This window comes from Choloepus didactylus, chromosome 15 (assembly GCF_015220235.1).
Source record: "Choloepus didactylus isolate mChoDid1 chromosome 15, mChoDid1.pri, whole genome shotgun sequence".
Classification (NCBI taxonomy): Eukaryota; Metazoa; Chordata; class Mammalia; order Pilosa; family Megalonychidae; genus Choloepus; species Choloepus didactylus.
In genome coordinates, this window is record NC_051321.1 from 70,768,845 (window position 1) to 70,790,597 (window position 21,753).

The following is a 21,753-nucleotide window of genomic DNA, read 5'->3' on the forward strand; positions in this document are numbered from 1 at the left end:
GATCAGAGAAGGGGCTTTGTGTAATTTCAGTCTTTTTAAGTTTATTGAGACCTGTTTTGTGTCCCAGTGTCTCCTGGACTATCCAGGAGAATGTTCCATGAGCACTTGAGAAATATGTATATCCTGCTATCCTGGGCTGCAATGTTCTATATATGTCAGTTATGTACAGTTCATTTAACATATTATTTAAATTCTCTTTTTCTTTGTTGATCTTCTGTTTAGATGTTCTATCTGTTGGAGAGAGAGGTGTGTTGAAGTCTCCCACTGCTATGGTAGAGTCATCTATTACTCTCTTTAGTTTTGCCAGTTGTTTACCTAATGTACTTTGGGGCACCTTGATTTAGGAGCATAGATATTTATGATTGTTATTTCTTCTTGGTGAAGAAGAACACTATATATTAATATATATATTATATATATATTATATATCTATTAATATATTATATATATATTATATATCTATTAATATATAGTGTCCTTCTTTATCTCTTATAACATTTTGCATGTATAGTCAATTGCGTCTGATATTAGTATAGGTGCCCCAGGTTTTTTTCGGTTACTGCTAAAAGATGGAACATCTTTTTTCCATCCTTTCACTTTCAACCTGTTTGTGTCTTTGGTTCTAAAATGAGTCTCTTGTAAACAGCCTATTGATGGATCATATTTTTTTAATCTGTTCTGCCAATCTGTGTCTTTTGATTGGGGCATTTAATACCTTTGCATTCAAAGTTTTTATCGTAAAGGCAGTCCATAATTCAACCATCTTACCCTTTGGTTTTATTTGTCAGATTTATTTATTTATTTTCTCTCTTTTTATACTTTAAGTTACCCTTACCAGTACTCTTCAATTCTGTACTCTCCTCCTGACCTCACTCTCCTGCCTTTCCTTCTTTTCAGCTGGCAGAACTCCTTTAATGCTTCTTGTAGAGCCAGTCTTATTAATGAACTCTCTCAGCTTCTCTTTATCAGTGAATATTTTCAACTCTTCCTCATTTTTGAAGGACAGTTTTGCTGGATAGAGAATTCTATCCAGCTGACAATTTCTCTCTTTCAGTATCTTAAATATGTAGTACCACTGCCTTCTTGCATCCATGTAGTCTGATGAGATCAGTACATAGTCTTTGACTTCCCTTGTATCTGTTGAATTGCTTTTCTCTTGCTGCTTTCAGAATTTTCTCCTTTGGTGTTTGATAGTCTGATTAATATGTGTCTTGGAGTGACTGTGTTCAAATTTATTCTGTTTGGGGTACATTGGGCTTCTTTATAAGGGTTGGGAATTTTCAGCCATTATTTCCTTTAATGTTTTTCCAGGCCCATTTCCCTTCCCTTCTCCTACTGGAACAACCACAACATGTATATTTGTGCACTTCCTGTTGTTATTCAATTCCCTGAGACCCTGCTCATATTTTTCCATTCTTTTCCCTATCTGTTCTTTTTGTGTGTAGGATTTCAGATATCCTGTCCTCCAGTTCAGGAATCCTTTCTTCTGCCTCTTCAAATCTGCTGTTGTGTGTCTCCAGTATATTTTTTAATTTCATCTACAGTGCCTTTTTTTTCCTATAATATATTTTATTTTTATACATATTCTTTCAGATTCTTCTTTATGCTCTTCTAGTGTCTTTTTTTTTTTTTTTCAGTTGGCAGAACTGGAAGAAATTATAAAAAATTCTTTCAGCTGGAAAAAATTATAAAAAGAAAGCATATCCTCTTCTGTCTTCTTAGTATTGTTTATCTCTTTATCCACATTTTCCTTCCTCTGTTTTAATGGATTCAGGAGATTTTTTTGCACATCTTTGATTATTTGTTCCAGATACTGTGTCTCCTCTGACTTTTTGATCCGTTTCTTTGACTGGGCCATTGTTTCCTGAGTTTTAGTATACCTTGTCAATTTTTGCTGATATCTGATCATCTGATTATCTTGATGTGGTCTATTCTGGAGGTCAGTTTCTCTCTCTTACCTAGGATTTAGTTGTTGCCTGTGTTTTTGTTAGGGCACTGCTTTGACAGTGGGGTCATCTGTATTTCTCAGCCAAAACAGGGCCAGGTATCCATAGAGGGGTTGTAGAACAGCCCCAGTGGACCTGGGATAGGGTCTGGAGAGGCCCTGAAAAGCTCTGTAACTTTCACCTGCACTTTCTGGCCTGTCCTGGAGGTGGTGCTGTTCAGTGACTTAATCCTCCTCAGAAGCTGTTTACCTCCCGGTGCCCCATAGCATCTTACCAGGTGGGGCTGAAACTATGGGTTCCTGTGGTCTTCTCTGGCCAAAATTTGGCTCAGTGTAGGTCTCTGCCACCCTCCCCCCCCCCCCCCCACTGCTGTACTTGCAGTGGAGCTCCTCCAACCACTGTGTTCTGTAACTGTCCCCTAGGAAAGATCATACTGGCCACTGCTGTTTCCCTAACAAAGATGCTTCAGTGTGTACCTTCCCATACAGGTCATTTTCTATCTGTATATCTGTATAATATATTCCTAGAAGTAGAATTGCTGGCTGTATTAATTTCCTGGCTGCTATAACAAATACTATACGATGGGTCAGCTTAAACAATGGGAATTTATTGGCTCATGGTTTTGTGGCTAGGAGAAGTCCAAACCAGACGCATCACGTGATCGTGCTTTCTCCCTAAGAGTGGTGTTCTGGGGCTGGCTGCCAGCTAAATTTGGTCCTTGGCTTTTCTGTCACTTATCAGTGCACAAGGTGGTGTCTTCCTTTTCTTCTGGATTCTGTTGACTTCCAGCTTCTAGCTGTTCCCCATGGTGTTTCTTCATGCCCAGTTTCCTTTGCTTATCAGGACTTGAGCCACATTGGATTAAGGCTCACCCTCATTCAATTTGGTTACTCCTGAATTAATAACATCTTCAGTGATCCTGTTTACAAATGGGTTCACACCCATAGGACCAGAGGTTAGAGCCTGAACAAGCTCTTTGTTGGGGACATGATTCAATCCCAACACTGGCTCAAAGGGCATAGGCATGATAAATTTCTGTAGAAGTTGCCAGATTTCACCACACAAAGGTTTTACCAACTTTTGCTTCTACCGGAATGAAATAGATTGGTCTATTTTAACATACCCTCACCAATTCATAGCATTACCAACATGATATGTGAAAAATATCCCATTGAAAGTTTGCATTTTCATTCTCTGGATGAAATGAATTACTTTGATGGATTGAATTATTTTCCAAAACAAATACATTCTCAAATCATTTTAAAGGAGAGAGAAAATCTGAATGGATGAATCCCTTGCCTATATAGTAGAGCAAACTTTCCAGGAGCTTCCTACCCAAAAAGAGCATAGTCCTAGGTGGCTTCACTGGGAACATTCACCAAACCTTATAAGGATGGGATAATTCCAAGAATAGGTTAAAAAAAAAAAAAAACAACCGCCAACCTTTAGATATTTTTTAAAGAAGTTGGCATCTCACTGGCATGCAGTAACCCCACAAAGACAGCAGAAAGAAAAACAAGATTAATACAGATTAAAACTACTTATGACTATTGTTATAAAAAATATCAAATATTTCAAAACAGAATCCATTACCACATTACTAATAGATGATGACCAAGTTGTGTTAATTCTGGGACTGCACATATGGTTTGATATTAGAAAAATCTATTATTTTGAACACATGTCAATAAACAAAAGCCAAAATAGGATCTTTGTTGATGCTGGAAAATCATCTATTCATGACAACAGATGTATACTTTCTTAACATGTTATTTTCTCAACCCCAATTCTAGTATTATACATAATGGGTAAATACTAGACAAGGAGTTTCATTTTCACTGCTATTATTGTACTGACTCTGTTAGCCAACTCAGATAAGAGAAAGTTAGATATAAAACTAGAAATAAGGAAATAAAATTAATGCTATGTTTGTTGATTCTGTTGTAGAATATCCAATAGAATGAAGTGAAAAACTTTTACAAACAGAGAATCAATACAGTGACTGGATTTTTTTGTTTTTTGCAGAAAGGTATTGCCCATCTTTTATTCAGTGTATAATGACTGCTACTGATAGAAATAAAGCAAAATAAAATTGATTAAAATTGGCTAAAATTTCAAACCATAAAATTTGTTACAGTTGTAAAACTGATGAAAGCATCCTGTCTTTTTGATAGTGTTAATAACCTCAGAGCTATCTAGGAAGATCAAGCTTGGTAAAACAAAAATAGTCTACACATGAGAATGATCAATTATCTAAAAGCTGGTAAATTTTTTGACTAAAAGTTTATGGATTAGTACAATCTTGATAATACTTATACAAAATTTGACTTGACAAAACTGGACTTGGTGGGCATTATGGTTAGAAAAGTCATGATAGCAAAAACCAATCAGTTAAATTTTTTTTTTTTTTCAAAATAAAGTTCCAATTTATTTTATTTTATCTTTTTTATCTTCATTTTATTGAGATATATTCACATACCACGCAGTCATACAAAACAAATCGTACTTTCAATTGTTTACAGTACCATTACATAGTTGTACATTCATCACCTAAATCAATCCCTGACACCTTCATTAGCACACACACAAAAATAACAAGAATAATAATTAGAGTGAAAAAGAGCAATTGAAGTAAAAAAGAACACTGGGTACCTTTGTCTGTTTGTTTCCTTCCCCTATTTTTCTACTCATCCATCCATAAACTAGACAAAGTGGAGTGTGGTCCTTATGGCTTTCCCAATCCCATTGAGTGACTGGTTTTTAAATTACTTGAAGCACTTAAATTAATGGAATATGTATATATTTTATCTTTTTGATTACTACTGCAAATGTAGTAATCAAAAAGATAAAATATCTTTTGGACAGAAAAAAGATAAAATATCTTTTGGATGTCTCCCTTTCCCCATTTGTATTTATTGTGTTTATTTAAACTTTTCTCTCCTCTTGTTTTTATTCTCTTTCTTTTCTTCCCCTATTCTCACATTGTCATATAATTTTATACATTCGTAGTGTTGTGCTAAGGGAATAATTTAATATGTCAGAAAATACATGGCTGATATTTTGTATCACTACTGAACCTTATGTCTAAAAATCCATAAATAAGCTACTCTGACTATGTTTTATTGTTTACAGATGCAGGGAAATGGCTAAATTTAATTTTACATACTACAATGTGTTTTATAAGTTTTCAATCATACTTCCAGTTTTGTAAAGCCCTTTTGATTTTTTATTACTCATGAACATGATACTGTTGAATAAATAGAGTGATGAATGATTATACAAATAATTTTACTGCAATTCAAATAGCAGGGCCAGAATAATTTAATTATGTTTCCCAGAAGAATAACAAAATAAAATCAGTGGCAATACTATACAATATTAGCATTAATTTCAATTTCTTTAACTTTAAATCATTTGCTCCCTTTACCTGGATTGTATTTTTTGAGTTTTAATTAAATAGACATATATTTTGCTAATGTAAAAAAAATCACTATATATCATGATTAGTAATGTCATACTCTTATCAAGCTGTTGCTGTCCTAAAAATTGTCCGTGATAGTGATATCTCATGAACGGTATGTGTGATTGGGTCTATGTGTGCAGTTATGAAAGACTCTAATGTGATTATATATCTTTTTTGGTACACAATATTCTCATATTGCTTCTATCACCAGTTTTTTTTTTAATGGCATAACATAAAGAACTGTATTATGATGATGAGACTATGGAAAGATAAATTTATGGTTCGCTTCCAGATCTACTTGGAGTATATTACCATCTGGTCTCTTCGGAGACTTTATAATTATTCATGGGAATGTTTTCAACATAAGAAAGCATGGTTTGCGTATTGGCAGAAAGTAAAAAGTACAAGTGGTTTCAACCATATGTAGTTTTCTTAGAGTGAGGCAAGAGGAATGAACTGAAGAATTAATTGAGAGTCATCAGTAATGATGTGGTTAGTCTCAATTTTGTTAGAATACTTTCATAATGAGCAAAATATTGCACACCAAGAAAAACTGTATGTAATAAAAATACAATAACTCCATCATTATCTTCATTTTCATCAGTTGAAACATAAGATGGTTTCAGATGAGTCTTGTTGAAAATCTCAGAAACAAGATGAGAAATGTCCAATTTTAAGGGCTTCATGTTAAAATTATTCTGGATTTGAACACTGGAAGAATGCCTTTGTTAAAGGAATCTGTCTTAAATTTAATGCAAATCTATTTTAAATAATTTTACATGCATTACAGATATATTTATATACCTCTTAATAAGTAGATGTATTTTATAGTTTCTTAAGCTTAAGCTGGTTTAATAGCAAAGCATAAAAAAATAAATATCTTTTAACTTTCCTAATCTAATAGTTAGGTGAAGAGAGGTCTATAAAAATGAAATGACAAATAAAAAATTGAAATCTTCTATTTTTATTCAGCTGTTTTTAAAGAAAAATGCCTAGTAGACTGGGAATATACAGGAAATTTAAATTTGTGATTAAGAATAAGAAATGCATGTGTGGTTTAAAAACGAAATACCAGCATGTCACATTAAAATTATGGTATCCTACAGTATTGTACATTTAGCAGGAATATGTATTACCTCAGAGGGTCTGTAGTCCTTTAGAGAGCCAGTGTGGGGATACAAATGAAGAATATAATTCTGTAGAAGGCAGGGGCATTAATAATTCAGTCAGAGAGGAAAAATTTTGCTCTCTCCCACGTAATATAAAACAGATGTTATGTTCTATTAAAAACCTTCTTAAGGAAAATGAGTGTTCAGTTCACTGGTCAATAGGAAATCCATGAAAAATGGCAGTTTAATAATTTTTCAGAATTTATCCCATTTGTCAGTTAATATTGTGGTGGGAGGGTGAAGGGAAAGCTGCCAAAGGTTTTTGTATTTTGGATATCTTAATTTACAGAACAGAAAGCTGACAGTAAACAATACTGATTTTTAAGGTATTATGCTTTGCCAGTTGAAGTTGTTTTTCCTCAGAAATGTTTGTAAAAACTACAAGATTAGAAACTATGAGTCCTGATTTAATAAATTTGGATAGGTTGTTTATCTGAAAGGGAAATTATTTTAACTTCAAAACAATACTTGGAATTATTGTTAGGTAGTTGACACTGAATGTAGACAGATGCAGAAAGGGGCACCAGGGATGTCATCATAGGTTCCTAAGTATCTTTTTTTTTTTTTAATTAACTCTTTTTCCATTTTTGATTAAGGTATAATTTACATTCAGTAAAGTCAAGCCGCCTTAGTGTATATTTCTACAAATTTTTATAGCAATAAATACATAGTCATGTAACTACTATCATAAACAAGATATGAAACAGTTCCATCACCAAAAAATATTTCCTCATGTACTTTGTAGTCAACATTTTTCCATACATCAACTCTCAGCAATTGCTGCTCTGTTTTGTTCATCAGAGACAGTCCTCTTTGCTTCATGTGCCAAGACTGTCAGGCTCTGACTGCTCTATTTATTAGAGTTGTTTATACAGCTGGTAAATTTGAGAGATGAGGTAATGTCTATCCCCAGATGAAGAGCAGGATTAGTTATTGCTTGATATAAAATTGGTGGATTCCCCAAGCTCAGTGTCTCTTGGCTGTCATGTAAACTTATTGCATATACAGCATCCATCCGGCCAATATCATATGACCCACATATGTCTTTGGGTGAGGGAAACTGATGTAAATATGCTGGTGTTCTTGTGCCTTGCCATGTGTAATAAAGTCTGTTGTTTCTGACTCAGGAGTCTCATGTCTTCTGCCAGCTTCCATGAAATAGTAGCAGGCCAACTTACTCACTTTTAAATATGGTAAAATCAAATTCTATCCTCCATAGTTTCCGGTCCCTATAGTTTTGCCTTTTCCAAAGTTTCATATAAATGGAATCATGTGATACACTGCTTTTTGAGTCTGGCTTTTTTCAGGTTGCATAAATGCATCTGAGATTCATCCATTTTATTGTATATCTGTAGTTTGTTTCATTTTATTACTGAGTAGTATTCCATCATTTTGTTATCAGTCTCCACAAGAGAAACCTTTGGATTGTTTACAGTTTTTAGCACTTAATGAAGAAAGCCACTATACTATAAACATTTGTGGGCACATATTTGAGTTAATATAAATTTTCATTTTACAAGGAATGGGATTACTGGGTCATATGATAAGAGTATATTTAATTTCATAAGAAACTGCCGGACTCTTTCCCAAAGGGGCTGGACCTTTTTACATTCCTACCAGCAATGTGTGGGAGTCCTAGTGTCTCTACGTCCTTGTCAGCACTTGGTATTGTCAGTTTTTGTTCTTTTATCCATTGTATCTGTTTTAATTTACACTTTCCTAATGATGTTGAGCACATTTTCTTGTGTTTATTTGCAATTGTATATATTCTTTTGTGAAGTGACCCCATCTTTTGCTAATTTTTTTATTGTTTTTCCTAATTATTGAGTTTTGAGAGTTCTGGACACAAGTCCTTTATTAGATATGTGATTTGCAAATATTTTCTCCCAACCTGTGGCTTGTCTTTTCTTTCTTTTTATTAGTTTCTTCCATGAGCAGAAGTTCTTAATTTTCATTAAATCTCTTTTATCAATTTGTTCTTTTATGGATTGTGCTTTTGCGTCATATTTAAGTACTCTTTGCCTAATCCACTGTCACAAAATTTTTCTTCTGTGCTTTTTTTCTAGAAATTTTATACTTGCACTCTTTACATCCATTTTGAGTTAGTTTTTATATACTGAGTGAGATATAGAAGAAAGTTCCTTTTTTTTTTTTGCCTTGGCATATATAGCCAGTTGTTCCTATATCCTTTCTTCAAGTGTTTTTTCCTCCTTTAATCCCTTTAATTGCTTTTGTACTTTTCTCCAAAATCAGTTGTGTGGTTTTATTTCTGGAGCCAGTATTCTGTTCTCTTAATTTATATGTCTGTTCTTTTTCCAATATTGTGCAGTCCTGATTAACTTTTTTTTTAATTTCCTGAATAATTTATTGCAGGTTATAATGTTACAAAAACAAAAGCAGATCATTTTTAATGTGCCAAATTTAGCCAAAAATTTATGGTACCCATCACACAAACAGATAAGTATAAATCTACATTGAAAATATAATCAATCAAGAAATCTATTTGGAGAATATGTACCTAATAACATATTATACTAAAGATAAGGCTGAAGTCCTCAGAAAACATATGGGTCATTGGTATTTAACCATTAAAATAGTGACTGTTCTAATACTTGGGGGAAATATTAGAAAAACTAATGGCTCTAGATGTCATTTATTCTTGCCTTTCTAAGAACTTGCAGATTCAGATGAAATTAGTTTGGAAAAGGGTCTTTATTAGTCTTGAGTCCAGTACAATTCTGGGATTATCAGACTAAAGAACTTTATAAGTGGGCTAGAAGTTCTTGAAAATTGAGCAGTCTAATTTTGAATTAGAATGTTTTAGTCATAGGTTTAGAATTAATCATCAGGTATCTGCTTGGAATTTCTGGAATGCATCCAAATGCCAAATGACCACCAACATTCTGTTTCCAACTCTGATGACTCCTTGGTTAGAAGTGGCAAGTATAAAAAATATTGCATGCTATAAAAATAAATTTTACTCTAATGCCCATGATTTCTTCAGAAAAATATTTTTATAAGAAACCGATTGAATAAAACAATGCTAATTAAAGTAAAGACAGTAAGTAGAATTAGGAGGAAAAAAACTCTAATTATATAGGAAACACATAAAGAATTAATCATCATATGAGAAGAATCATTTTTGCAGCAGCCCCACTGCTATGAATGATATTTTCATGAGCCTGGGCCACTTTCTCCAACGGATATTGAGAACCTACTGCAGGTCTCAACCAACCAATTTCCATTCCAGCTGGAGGGGTTGCTGCAAACTGCTGAAATTCCTCCTTGGTTGATGAAAAGAGAGCAGCACCAATTATACTAGACTCCTTTCCATGGTGTCCCGTGGGTTTATTTCAATAGGGCCGCTACTGCCAACAATTATTACTCGTCCTCCATATGCCAGAAAATTCAAATCGTTACTAAGATTTACATTAGCTAACATTTCAATAATCACATCAATTCCTTTGTCACCAACAGATTTCTTAATTTTATCAATGTAATTATCTTCTCTGTGATTAAATACTTCATGGGCTCCATTTTGCAAAACAATGTTTTGTCCCTCCTCAGTACCAGCTGTGCCCAAAACCTTTAAGCTCTAGCAATTTGGCATGCTGCCAGTCCAACTCCTCCACTAGCCCCATATACCAAGATACTTTCTTCAGCTTTCACCCGGGCACTGTGGAGCAAAGCTCAAAAAGCAGTAAAATACGGGATACCGATGGCAGCTCCTTGTTTCAAGTCCAGTTTTTCTGGCAGTGGGTAAACAGTGTGATCTGCTGCAACAGCATACTCTGTGTAGCCAGAGATTGTGCTGGTTGTGAAAACTCTGTCACCTTTCTTGAAAACAGATATGTTATATCCAACAGCTTCTGTTACATACCCTGCCACATCTGAGCTGGGAGTATAAGGTAAGACTGGTTTTCTGCTTTAAGTATCAGAGCGAATATGTCTCCACTGAGTTTATACCACATGCATGGACTTTGATTAGAACCTGATGGTCTTTTGGAATCAGTATGGCAACATCCGACTGGATTTTCAGCCTTTCTGCTCCCCCAAATTCAAAACCTCTAATAGCTCTCATCAACGTCTGTACAGTTGCCATGGTAATCTAGACATCTGCTCTAGAATGGGGAACCCAAATCTGCGAAGACTTCCTCCTAGTCCAGAGAAAACGCTACTGTAACTTTATAGAAAGCCTTCATGTGTTGTTTTTGTGCTCCCTATAACATTTTGTGGTCTTTATAACATTTGTATTCATTGACATATAAAATTTTTCTCTCATTGAATTTTTTTTTTTTTTTTTTTTTTTTCATACAAAACAAATTGTACTTTCGATTGTTTACAGTACCATTACATAGTTGTACATTCATCACCTAAATCAATCCCTGACACCTTCATTAGCACACACACAAAAATAACAAGAATAATAATTAGAGTGAAAAAGAGCAATTGAAGTAAAAAAGAACACTGGGTACCTTTGTCTGTTTGTTTCCTTCCCCTACTTTTCTACACATCCATCCATAAACTAGACAAAGTGGTGTTTGGTCCTTATGGCTTTCCCAATCCCATTGTCACCCCTCATAAGCTACATTTTTATACAACTGTCTTCGAGATTCATGGGTTCTGGGTTGTAGTTTGATAGTTTCAGGTATCCACCACCAGCTACCCCAATTCTTTAGAACCTAAAAAGGGTTGTCTAAAGTGTGCATAAGAGTGCCCACCAGAGTGACCTCTCGGCTCCTTTTGGAATCTCTCTGCCACTGAAGCTTATTTCATTTCCTTTCACATCCCCCTTTTGGTCAAGAAGATGTTCTCCGTCCCACGGTGCCAGGTCTACATTCCTCCCTGGGAGTCATATTCCACGTTGCCAGGGAGATTCACTTCCCTGGGTGTCTGATCCCACGTAGGGGGGAGGGCAGTGATTTCACCTTTCAAGTTGGCTTAGCCAGAGAGAGAGGGCCACATCTGAGCAACAAAGAGGCATTCAGGAGGAGACTCTTAGGCACAAATACAGGGAGGCCTAGCCTCTCCTTTGCAGCAACCGTCTTCCCAAGGGTAAAACTTATGGTAGAGGGCTCAACCCATCAAACCACCAGTCCCCTATGTCTGTGGTCATGTTAGCAACCATGGAGGTGGGGTAGGCAAATACCCCTGCATTCTCCACAGGCTCCTCAAGGGGGCACTACATCTTTTTTTTTTTTTTTTTTCCCCTTGTTTGTCTTTTTTCTTTTTTTTTTTTTTTTTTTTTTTTTTTTTTTTTTTTAACTTTCCCTTCTTTTTTCAAATCACCTGTATGAAAAAAAAAGTTAAAAAGAAAACAAACATACAATAAAAGAGCATTTCAAAGAGACCATAGCAAGGGAGTAAGAAAAAGACAACTAACCTAAGATAACTGCTTAACTTCCAACATGTTCCTACTTTACCCCAAGAAAGTTACATAATATAGCAACATTTCAGTGAACTTGTTCCTACTACAACCATCAGAAATTAACAGACCATAGTCATTTCTGGGCATCCCCAGAACGTTAAATAGCTTATCTGTTCTTCCTGGATTATTGTTCCCCCTTCCTTAATTGCTCTCTACTGCTAGTTCCCCTACATTCTACATTATAAACCATTTGTTTTACATTTTTCAAAGTTCACATTAGTGGTAGCATATAATATTTCTCTTTTTGTGCCTGGCTTATTTCGCTCAGCATTATGTCTTCAAGGTTCATCCATGTTGTCATATGTTTCACCAGATCGTTCCTTCTTACTGCCGCGTAGTATTCCATCGTGTGTATATACCACATTTTATTTATCCACTCATCTGTTGAAGGACATTTGGGTTGTTTCCATCTCTTGGCAATTGTGAATAATGCTGCTATGAACATTGGCGTGCAGATATCTGTTCGTGTCACTGCTTTCCGATCTTCCGGGTATATACCGAGGAGTGCAATCGCTGGATCGAATGGTAGCTCTATATCTAGTTTTCTAAGGAACTGCCAGACTGACTTCCAGAGTGGCTGAACCATTATACAGTCCCACCAACAATGAATAAGAGTTCCAATTTCTCCACATCCCCTCCAGCATTTGTAGTTTCCTGTTTGTTTAATGGCAGCCATTCTAACCGGTGTTAGATGTTATCTCATTGTGGTCTTAATTTGCATCTCTCTAATAGCTAGTGAAGCTGAACATTTTTTCATGTGTTTCTTGGTCATTTGTATTTCCTCTTCAGAGAACTGTCTTTTCATATCTTTTGCCCATTTTATAATTGGGCTGTCTGTACTATTGTCATTGAGTTGTAGGATTTCTTTGTATATGCAAGATATCAGTCTTTTGTCAGATACATGGTTTCCAAAAATTTTTTCCCATTGAGTTGGCTGCCTCTTTACCTTTTTGAGAAATTCCTTTGAGGTGCAGAAACTTCTAAGCTTGAGGAGTTCCCATTTATCTATTTTCTCTTTTGTTGCTTGTGCTTTGGGTGTAAAGTCTAGGAAGTGGCCTCCTAATACAAGGTCTTGAAGATGTTTTCCTACATTATCTTCTAGGAGTTTTATGGTACTTTCTTTTATATTGAGATCTTTGGTCCATTTTGAGTTAATTTTTGTGTAGGGGGTGAGGTAGGGGTCCTCTTTCATTCTTTTGGATATGGATATCCAACTCTCCCAGCCCCATTTGTTGAAAAGACCATTATGGCTCAGTTCGGTGACTTTGGGGGCCTTATCAAAGATCAGTCGGCCATAGATCTGAGGGTCTATCTCTGAATTCTCAATTCGATTCCATTGATCTATATGTCTATCTTTGTGCCAGTACCATGCTGTCTTGGCAACTGTGGCTTTATAATAAGCTTCATAGTCAGGGAGTGTAAGTCCTCCCACTTCGTTTTTCTTTTTAGAGTGTCTTTAGCAATTCGAGGCATCTTCCCTTTCCAAATGAATTTGATAACTAGCTTTTCCAAGTCTGCAAAGTAGGTTGTTGGAATTTTGATTGGGATTGCATTGAATCTGTAGATGAGTTTGGGTAGAATTGACATCTTAATGACATTTAGCCTTCCTATCCATGAACATGGAATATTTTTCCATCTTTTAAGGTCCCCTTCTATTTCTTTTAGTAGAGTTATGTAGTTTTCTTTGTATAGGTCTTTTACATCTTTGGTTAAGTTGATTCCTAGGTACTTGATTTTTTTAGTTGCTATTGAAAATGGTATCTTTTTCTTGAGTGTCTCTTCAGTTTGTTCATTTCTAGCATATAGAAACATTACTGACTTATGTGCATTAATCTTGTATCCCGCTACTTTGCTAAATTTGTTTATTAGCTCTAGTAGGTGTATCGTTGATTTCTCAGGGTTTTCTAGATATAAGATCATATCATCTGCAAACAATGACAGTTTTACTTCTTCTTTTCCAATTTGGATGCCTTTTATTTCTTTGTCTTGCCGGATTGCCCTGGCTAGCACTTCCAGCACAATGTTGAATAACAGTGGTGACAGCGGGCATCCTTGTCTTGTTCCTGATCTTAGAGGGAAGGCTTTCAGTCTCTCACCATTGAGTACTATGCTGGCTGTGGGTTTTTCATATATGCTCTTTATCATGTTGAGGAAGTTTCCTTCAATTCCTACCTTTTGAAGTGTTTTTATCAAAAAGGGATGTTGGATTTTGTCAAATGCTTTTTCAGCATCTATTGAGATGATCAATTGATTTTTCCCTTTTGAGTTTTTAATGTGTTGTAATACATTGATTGTTTTTCTGATGTTGAACCATCCTTGCATGCCTGGAATGAACCCCACTTGGTCATGGTGTATGATTTTTTTAATGTGTCTTTGGATTCGATTTGCAAGTATTTTGTTGAGGATTTTTGCATCTATATTCATTAGGGAGATTGGCCGGTAGTTTTCCTTTTTTGTAGCATCTTTGCCTGGTTTTGGTATTAGATTGATGTTAGCTTCATAAAATGAGTTAGGTAGTGTTCCATTTTTTTCAATGTTTTGAAAGAGTTTGAGTAAGATTGGTGTCAGTTCTTTCTGGAAAGTTTGGTAGAATTCCCCTGTGAAGCCATCTGGCCCTGGGCATTTATTTGTGGGAAGATTTTTGATGACTGATTGGATCTCTTTGCTTGTGATGGGTTGGTTGAGGTCTTCTATTTCTTCTCTGGTCAGTCTAGGTTGTTCATATGTTTCCAGGAAATTGTCCATTTCTTCTACATTATCCAGTTTGTTGCCATACAGTTGTTCATAATATCCTCTTATAATTTTTTAATTTCTTCAGGATCTGCAGTTATGTCACCTTTTTCATTCATTATTTTGTTTATATGGGTCTTCTCTCTTTTTGATTTTGTCAGTCTAGCTAGGGGCTTGTCAATCTTGTTGATCTTCTCAAAGAACCAACTTTTGGTGATATTTATCCTTTCTATTGTTTTTTGTTCTCTATGTCATTTATTTCTGCTTTAATCCTTGTTATTTCTTTTCTTCTACTTGGTTTAGGATTGGTTTGCTGTTCATTTTCTAGCTTCTTCAGTTGATCCATTAGTTCTTTGATTTTGGCTCTTTCTTCCTTTTTAATATATGCGTTTAGTGCTATAAATTTCCCCCTTAGCACTGCTTTTGCTGCATCCCATAGGTTTTGGTATGTTGTGTTCTCATTTTCATTCGTCTCTATATATTTAGCAATTTCTCTTGCTATTTCTTCTTTAACCCACTGATTGTTTAGGAGTGTGTTGTTTAACCTCCAGGTATTTGTGAATTTTCTAAGTCTCTGATGGTTATTGACTTCTAATTGTATTCCATTGTGGTCAGAGAATGTGCTTTGAATAATTTCAATCTTTTTAAATTTATTGAGGCTTGTTTTATGTCCCAGCATATGATCTATTCTGGAGAAAGTTCCGTGAGCACTAGAAAAGTATGTGTATCCTGGTGATTTGGGATGTAATGTCCTGTAGATGTCTGTTAAATCTAATTCATTTATCAGATTGTTTAGGTTTTCAATTTCCTTATTGGTCTTCTGTCTGGTTGATCTATCTATAGGAGAGAGTGATGTGTTGAAGTCTCCCACAATTATTGTGGAAACATCAATTGCTTCCTTTAGTTTTGCCAATGTTTCTCTCATGTATTTTGTGGCACCTTGATTGGGTGCATAGACATTTACGATTGTTATTTCTTCTTGCTGAATTGCCCCTTTTATTAGTATGTAGTGGCCTTCTTTGTCTCTCAAAACATCCCTGCATTTGAAGTCTATTTTATCTGAGATTAATATTGCTACACACCTGCTTTCTTTTGGCTGTAGCTTGCATGAAATATTTTTTTCCATCCTTTCACTTTCAATTCTTTGTGTCCCTGTGTCTAAGATGAGTCTCTTGTATGCAACATATTGATGGTTCATTTTTTTTGATCCATTCTGCGAATCTATATCTTTTAATTGGGGAGTTTAATCCATTTACATTCAACGTTAAAACCGTGAAGGCATTTCTTGAATCGGCCATCTTATCCTTTGGATTATGTTTGCCATATTTTTCCCCTCTCTCTATTAATATCCTTTATTGTACCCATACCGAATCTCTTTAGTACTGAACCTTTCTCCAAGTCTCTCTGTCCTGTCTTTGTTTCTCTGTCTGTAGGGCTCCCTTTAGTATCTCCAGTAGGGCAGGTCTCTTGTTAGCAAATTCTCTCAGCATTTCTTTGTCTGTGAAAAATTTAAGCTCTCCCTCAAATTTGAAGGAGAGCTTTGCTGGATAAAGTATTCTTGGCTGGAAATTCCTCTCTCTCAGAATTTTAAATATATCGTGCCACTGCCTTCTCGCCTCCATGGTGGCTGCTGAGTAGTCACTACTTAGTCTTATGCTGTTTCCTTTGTATGTGGTGAATTGCTTTTCTCTTGCTGCTTTCAGAACTTGCTCCTTCTCTTCTATGTTTGACAGTGTGATCAGTATATGTCTCGGAGTGGGTTTTTTTGGATTTATTCTATTTGGAGTTCGCTGAGCATTTATGATTTGTGTATTTATGTTGTTTAGAAGATTTGGGAAGTTTTCCCCAACAATTTCTTTGAATACTCTTCCTAGACCTTTACCCTTTTCTTCCCCTTCTGGGACACCAATGAGTCTTATATTCGGACGCTTCATATTATCTATCATATCCCTGAGGTCCATTTCGAGTTTTTCAATTTTTTTTCCCCATTCTTTCTTTTATGCTTTCATTTTCCATTCTGTCATCTTCCAGGTCACTGATTCGTTGTTCAACTTCCTCTAGTCTTGTACTATGAGTGTCCAGAATCTTTTTAATTTGGTCAACAGTTTCTTTAATTTCCATAAGATCATCCATTTTTTTATTTAGTCTTGCAATGTCTTCTTTATGCTCTTCTAGGGTCTTCTTGATTTCCTTCATATCCCGTACTAGGGTCTCATTGTTCATCTTTAGTTCTTTGAGTAGCTGCTCTAGGTGTGTCTCTTCTGGTCTTTTGATTTGGGTGCTTGGGCTTGGGTTATCCATATCGTCTGGTTTTTTCATATGCTTTATAATTTTCTGTTGTTTTTGGCCTCGTGGCATTTGCTGTCCTTGATAGGGTTCTTTTAGGGTTTGTAGACCAGTTGAAGTCCTTATCTCTAATTTATCAGATCTACAGCTTCGTGGAGTACACTTTCTCTAACTAACCAGCAGGTGGCGTCCACGAGCCACCTGTTCTCCACAAGCCAGATCTCCCCTGCTTAGCCTTTTTGGTGAGTGGGGGAGTGAGTCTTGTGGGGCCCAATTGGTGTCCCAAGCTTGCGTGTGTAGTTGGTGTTGCCTGCCCTGTATGTGGGGCGTGTTTCTGGGCAGTCGGGGAGGGGGGGTGGCCCTAACAATCAAATCTCCCTGATGATCCTAGAGTTTTAAAGCTACTGCAATAGTCTAATCCTTCAGTTCAGTCCTGCCACAGTTTGTCTCTGCCACTGACCCACAAGTCTTTGGTATTGGCGTATGGCTCCTGAGACTTGCAAGTGGGCCCCTCTTCCAGGCTGTGCACCCCGGGTCCTCTATTGAGGGATGACTGTGCTATGTCACAGGTGAGTGCCGTCCCCCCAGGGCAGTTCTGGGCTGCTGGGCTGTGTTGGGAGGGTCCCAGTCTGCTCAAATGATGGCTGAATGGGGCTCTGTTAATTCACACTGCTCCCCCTTCCCAGCTCTGGGACATTCAGCTGAGGTTGCAGGGAAGGCTAATGTCCACGCCCAGTTTTGTGGTGTGTGCCTGTTATTTGAAGCACTTCCGTCACACTGGGTTGTCTGGGGCAGCTCTGGGCTATGGGGCTGGCGATGGGCAGGAGTGTTTCCTGTCCACCAGGATGGTGGCTGTGAGCGGACACCCCCCTTTTCTTGGGAAGTTGTGTTGTTTAGTGAATTTTCTCAGCCACTGGATTATTGCCTTTTGTCTCAGAGCTCTCTTATTTCTGCTCTTGACTTGACGTGCCCAAATTTCAATTCTTTGAAGCTTTCTGTATTGAGCTTCTTAGAGTAATTGTTTTAGAAAAAGCAAAAAGGATTTAAAAAAAAAAAAAAAAAAACAAAAAAAACAAAAAAAAAAGGCCCTCCTCAGAGATCTAATGGGTTATTGAAATGCTAATAGACAAAGCAACCAGGGCCATTAAGGAAAGGTGCCCTGGGCAGAGAGATCAGCCTTGTTTCGGGATTTGCATATGCGCCTCAAGGCCTGATCTCCGCCCTTCCCCTTTCTGTGTTCACCAGAACTCCAAAAATCCTCTGCTTTTACTTTGGAGCTTCTCGTGTTGTTTTCCTTCTATGCCCGTCTCCTCTCTGCTGGGCTGGCTGCTCTCAGAGTCTCTGGTGTCTGGCCTCAGTCTATCTATGGTTGGAGTTTGAATCAGTAGAATGAGTTTCCGATGAGAGCAGCCACTGCAATTCTCCCTTCTCCTTCCTGGAGCTGACAGCCCCTCCTCCCCCGGGACTGAGCCTGGCAGGGAGGGGCGCGGGTCCCCTGGCCGCAAAAACTTACAGATTTCGGTGATCTCAGCAGTTCCACGTTTTCATGAGTGTTGTATGAAGTATGCCCAAAGACAGATTGCTCTGTGGTGTCCAGTCCACGCAGTTCCTGGCTTTTTACCTACTTTCCTGGAGGAGTAACTAAAACATACAGCTCACCAGTCTGCCATCTTGCCCCGCCCCCCTCTCATTGAATTTTAATGTAATGGACGTATTAGAAATTATGTTTTTAATATGCAGTGTAAAGTACTGTTAATTTACCATTGAAATACCTTAACTAGTAACTAATTAAGTAGAAAAAGTAAACAGGTAGAAAAAGGAAGGTGTATACATCTCATTGTCACTGGTTATTATCTTCCAAATATTTTTATTTTTAAGGAGAATTATTTTGTTATGTTGGGTGATTTAATTTATGCAGGTTTTCCCAGCAACAGAACCTGGGACAAGAATTTTAGAACAAGTAATACATTTGGGAGTTGTGGGAAACACTGACAAAGGGGTCAGGAATTAACTCAAGGAAGACAAAGCAGCTAATAAAGTTATTAAGCCAACCACATTAAGTTTCTGGGGCTTTATTCTGTAAGAAATCTGGAGAAATTGGTATAAAAATTGGTTTCAGAGTCAACTCACCTGAGATGTGGGATAGTGAATGCATTTACTGTTATTGGTTATGAACTGTCATGCAGAGAGTGTTAATTCCCTATCTTGTGTTTATAGTAGGCATAGCAACATTTAGCAGTTTAAGGGAGAAGCCCTCAGGTGTAGAGATGCAGATAGTCACTGTTGGAAGTGATTTGGAGCAAAGGGAAATGATTGGGTCCAAAGGGTATGGGAGGTGCACTGAGAGCATCTGCTGCATGTCCTGTGGCTCCTGAGTGCCTTTCCTGAGTTGTCATAATAAATAGCTTTAATCAGATCATTCCTATAGTGATTTTTTCTAAATAAATTAGGTTACGTTTTCTATGCTTATGTTTGTCTCAACCTTTTATTCATATAGCTTCATTAGATTTCTGTATATTCCTGTTATCTTACTATTTAATTATCTAGAAGAGCTTAGTGAATGCAGAGTTGGAGATAATATCACTTCCTTTTTCAGATTGTGTATTTAAAAATGTTAAGTGGCCATCAAAAAAGTACAAATTAAAACCATAACGAGATACCACTTCATACGTATACAAATAACCAAAATTAAAAAAACAAAACAAAACACTGACAATAGCAAATGCTGCTGAGGATATGGATTGTCTGGATCTCTCATGCATTGCTGGTGGGAATGTAAAGTGGTACAGTCACTCTGGAAAACAGTTTGGCTATTCTTATAAAATTAAATATACACCTACCATACAACCAAGCAGTTATATCCCTGAGTATTTCTCATAGAGAAACAAAATCTCAGGTTAACACAAAACCTATTACACAGATACTAAAGCAGCTTTATTTATAATTGCAAAAAATTGGAAACAACTGAAATGTCTTTAACCAAGTGTATGATAAATAAAGCTGTGATACATCTAAATAATGGAATGTTACTCCACTTTACAAAGGAACAGCGTATTGATACACACAAAAACTTGGATGGATCTCAAGGTCGTAATGAGTGGGGGAAAAAAGCCAATCTCAAAGAGTACAAGGAGTATGATTCCAATTTTGTAATATTCTTGAAATGCCAACACTATAGTCATAGAAAACAGAACAGTGGTTGCCAAGGTTAGTGATAATGGGGGAGAAAGGAATGAATGTGACTGAAAAGGAGTTGTGTGAGGGAGCTTCTTTCTGGTGATAGAACACATTCTGAATCTTGATTGTGGTAGTGGTTGCACGACTATACAATTGATAAAATCCCATAGAACACAAAAGAGTGCATGTAATACTAGTGTAATTTGAATAGGGCCTATAGTTTAGTGCTATACTAATGTCAAGTTCCTGGATTTGGTAATAGATTATGGTTGTATAATATGTAATGTGTAACCATATGTTCCCCAATAGGGGAAGTTGGGTAAAGGATACCTGAGAATCCTCTGTACTATTTTTGCTACTTTTTGTGAATTTAAAATTAAGATTAAGTCATTCAGTAAGTCCTATTTATTCATGTCCTTTGTATCTTAAATTTAAGATAATTATCTCTTCATGACAGAATAATCCAATGATGATATGTATTTTTGAAAGGGCATTTTGTGCAAAGACTTTAAAAAACCCTGAAATTTATTGCATAAAAATAAATTTTGTAGATGGTTTTTACTTTGTTACTTTCTTAACCGTATCACAAAAGTCCAGAATGTTAAATATTTTTTAAAAAAAGCTTTTATTTTCAAATGATCTAGTTTATAGACCAAATTAGAGGACACTTATTCTCTAGAATTCTGTGCTGTAAATTGATAATTCTGGTGGCCACCCATCTCACTGATATAAATATGTACTCTCTCTATAACTTTCTTTTTATACATCTGAGCAATTTATACCTTTTTTCACATGTCTCAGCTTAAACATCAGTTTCTTGTGGAGGTCTTACCTCTAATACCCCTTTTTTCTCCCAAATCTGAGTTTAGTGCCCCTTCCATATGCTCCCATACCAGGCTGGGCTCTTAAGTGCAAAGTGCCAAAATTACCCAACTGAAACTGTGGGTGTAAGATTCTGAATACATCCTAAATCTTAAATGTACAAATAAATTATTCAAAGGATGAGACCACCCAACCTATTCTAGTGACATTTGACAGAGATATATTTATAACTCGTGGAAGAAGAATCACTCCCTAGGTACAAGATCAATTGCTGTTCATTTTATTCACCTAAAGATAAATCACTTTCACAGATTTTGCAGACTTCTTCTTTTCCTGAAAAAAAAAAATGATTTATTAAAGTGGAGGTTTCTTTACTATATCAATGCTGGCTTACTCTCTCCTTTTTACTTCTGCACTGAAGGAAGCCAGAGGCCAAGGGTAGTCTTGTCTGTGCTGTTCTTTATTTCATTGTTATTTTTAAACCAGTTGATGAAATTGCCTTCAATTTTTGAAGGGCCATTTTTCACCTACATATGAGAGAATTTAAGCTCTCTGAGCTAACATTAATATATTTTATTTCTCTGAATTGTCTTTATTTTGGTTTAAAATAGCTTATTAATTTGTATTTATTTAGCCTAATTTTAGGATTCAACTCTTTTAACCAGAAGAACAGTATTTTTTAGGGGGTGGGGGGTGGGTATATGGTAAGAAAGAAGTGTGGAACCCTGGTTA

General features: G+C 36.3%; 1 protein-coding gene and 1 pseudogene across 4 annotated transcripts in view; one reads left to right on the top strand and one right to left on the bottom strand.

Moving 5' to 3' along the window:
* ADK (adenosine kinase) overlaps positions 1-21,753 on the top strand; it is a 559,277-nt gene that overhangs the window by 192,099 nt on the left and 345,425 nt on the right. The gene's annotated exons all lie outside the window — the stretch shown is intronic.
* On the bottom strand, positions 9,701-10,680 carry LOC119510543 (annotated as a pseudogene).